The following is a 3,194-nucleotide window of genomic DNA, read 5'->3' as shown; positions in this document are numbered from 1 at the left end:
TATATATATATATATATATATATATATATATGTATATATATATATATATATATACCTATAGAGAACTATACATATTTGTGTGTATGTGTGTATGCATGAATATCAATCCATCCATTTCTGTGTCTGTGTATAATACATACGTACACAAACACATACACACATATATACACATATATATGTGTGCACGCACATATACCAAGAAAGGACATGAAGAGAGAATGAGCGTAAAGAAAGAAGGACAAAAGGATGTCATGGCGGTGGTGGTCGTGGATGGATTAAAAAAAAATTCAGATAATGGTAATGAAGAAGTTACTGGGTAACGAGTATTGATATGGAGTTGCTGATTTGAGGAATTCAAGTGAAAAGAAAGAATAAAAACGAGGAAGAGAAAAGGTAGCTGTGATGGTGGTTGAAGTGTAGGTGGTAGCACTGATGGTTGTGATGTTAGCGATGGGGGCAGAGATGGTGTTGATGGTGGTTGTGAGGTTAGCGATGGGGGTAGAGATGATGTTGGTGGCGGTGATGGTGGTTGTGGTTGTGGTGGCAGTGATGGTGGTTGTGGTGGTGGTGATAGTGGTTGTGGTAGTAGCAGTGATGGTGGTTGAGATGTTGATGGTAGTTTCCGTTGCGACAGTGACGGTCGTAGTGGTTTGGGGTTGGCAGCGATACCGACAACAATAACAGTAACACAGACATGGAAATATGTTGGTTCTACAGGCGGCCCATTCAAGCCATCATCTTAGCAATTATAGGTCCTCCTTTAGGATATCAGAGAGGCGCAACATCACGTCCCTAGCTAACTACATATGACGTTTAAAAGAGGAGAGTATGCCATACATGCTTAAATAGAGACCCCTAGAACATCCGGAGCCGTATCTGAACAGGAGCAAACAATGTAAGCTTTGCCTGGCCGAAAGAGTAAATATCCTGAAAAATTCACTTGAACCGAGGATCCTTTTAAACAACAGAGATGTTTTGTAAGTGCCCTCATCAGAGGAAATTTGTATTAGAAACATAGAATTCCCCATTTGACGACTAGGAAAATGATACTACCTTCAGATGTCTTCGACGGGGGTCTTGCATATAACATAAACCTATCTAAGGAGGGATAACTCCCCTCGCTCAAGGTTTTGCCAGCAGAATTTCATACCGGAAATTTTTTGTTTACAATATTAACTGAGTATGACATTTTCCTCCCGCCAATTTTAGAGAGGTTACGAGTCTCACAAGTCACCTATACAGCTATACAGGTGCGAAACTAATAATTACTTTCTTACCGACCATAACAAAAAACAACCGTGTAAAGATATACATACATACATACATACATACATATATACATACATACATATACGTATGTATGTATTCTCCCAGATTTCTGACCGCTTTCACACCATCTGCCCGTCTGACAGGAGTCGAAACCACAACCATGAGTCCAACACACCTAACCACTAAGTCACGCGCCTCCACCATCTGTATCATTCCCTTAATCAACAACTACAATATCGAAGTAGTTTGTCCTTGGTACACAATGAATTATTACTCCATCAACAGGGAAATGGTATTACAATCCAAGCAGCACCATTTCTGTTACTGTAAATGTTTTGTTTTGGTGAAATACCATTTGTTCAATACTCTAAGTTGTTATACGAACAATATTTTAATAGTACATAGTATAGTATAGTATATGTGCCATAAATACCATTGATGGTACTGTAGATCAGCTACTTATAAGGTAGTCAGAAATTAAGCTAATACATTATTGAATAGCCTAATTTGCTTTTATCATGCTTTTAAAGACTTGTAGTTAATTTTTAAAAATGACTAAATCAGAACTGAAATAAATTTACTGATGTGTGGATAAAAAGGGGTGTGAGTCTTCTGATGGACTGTTTCAAGATTTGTTGGACAGATCAGCTGCATATAAAGCAGTTATAAATTAAATAGACACATTAATGAATTTCCTAATCTGCATATTTGCGCATGTGAGATTGTTTCGTTTTTGTTGCCACACATTCTACAAAGGAGCATTCGCTGCTCTTAACTGTTAGGAACTTGGTGTAATTTTGCCTCAGAGCTTGTTTCTGGGCACTGAATATCAACACTTCAGTGCATCCTTTGAGATCACTTTTTCTTAGCCATCTCCAAGTGTTAGTCTTGTCTGTTCCTTCAATTTCTCTGAGGTATTATTGCCTGTGCATATTTTATACCATCTTCTTTCCCCTGTTTCTTAAAATGTTTTTGGGTGCATCATATTTTCGGTAGGTATTGTATTATTAATTCTAACAGCGGCAAGCAAGAATTCACTCTGCTCCTTGGTGTATCATCCCAGACTGTTCTTATGTTGCATTCTATGAGGCCTGTTCCTCCCTTGTTCCGAGAGAGATACCACCCGTCAATATCGCTTTTTGGGTGTAGTTCCTTATTAATTGTCATCACTTTTCTGGTTTTCCTGTCCATTTCCTCAAGCTCGTTCTTTGTCCGCCCAACAACATCTGTGCCAAATCGCATTAAGGAAACAAAAAGCCCATGTGTTCATTGCCCTGATCTTTTTTTTCCATTGAGCCTACTTCCCATAATTAATTTGTTTCTTCAGAGATATCCTCGCCTAAAGCTTTCCTTCATTTCACTTACCTTGATTTTGACATATTCCAAAATACCCAGGTATTTATATCCATTAGTCTCAATATCCTTGATTTTCTCGCCGTCTGGTAGCTCTACACCATCAGACGACACTACTTTCCCTCTTTGTAGTGAATATCTGCACAGTTGAAATATTTCAGGTTCGGTCTTCCCAAAGACCTTTCAGTCATCTCTATATAACAGATAATTTAATCTTCTTCCACTTTTCAAGGTGAACTCCACCCGAATCACTTTCCGTAGTATCTGTGTGAAGGGTATCATACAAATTACAAACAGCAATGGTGATAGGTTATCTCCTTGAAGTATACCTCTCTTGATGTTAACCCTGTGTTGTGATGTGTTTGTAAGTGCACGTATACATATATATGCTTCATTTACATGCATACATATATATGCTTCAGTTTACATGCATACATACATACATGCATATATACATATCTATCTGTCTGTCTGTCTCCTTGCCTTTCTATCTATCTATCTATCTATCTATCTATCTATCTATCTATCTATCTATCTATCTATCTATCTATATCTCTATCTATCTATCTATA

The sequence above is a fragment of the Octopus bimaculoides genome, chromosome 24 (genome assembly GCF_001194135.2).
Source record: "Octopus bimaculoides isolate UCB-OBI-ISO-001 chromosome 24, ASM119413v2, whole genome shotgun sequence".
Lineage (NCBI taxonomy): Eukaryota > Metazoa > Mollusca > Cephalopoda > Octopoda > Octopodidae > Octopus > Octopus bimaculoides.
Note: the sequence above shows the minus strand (reverse complement) of the source record.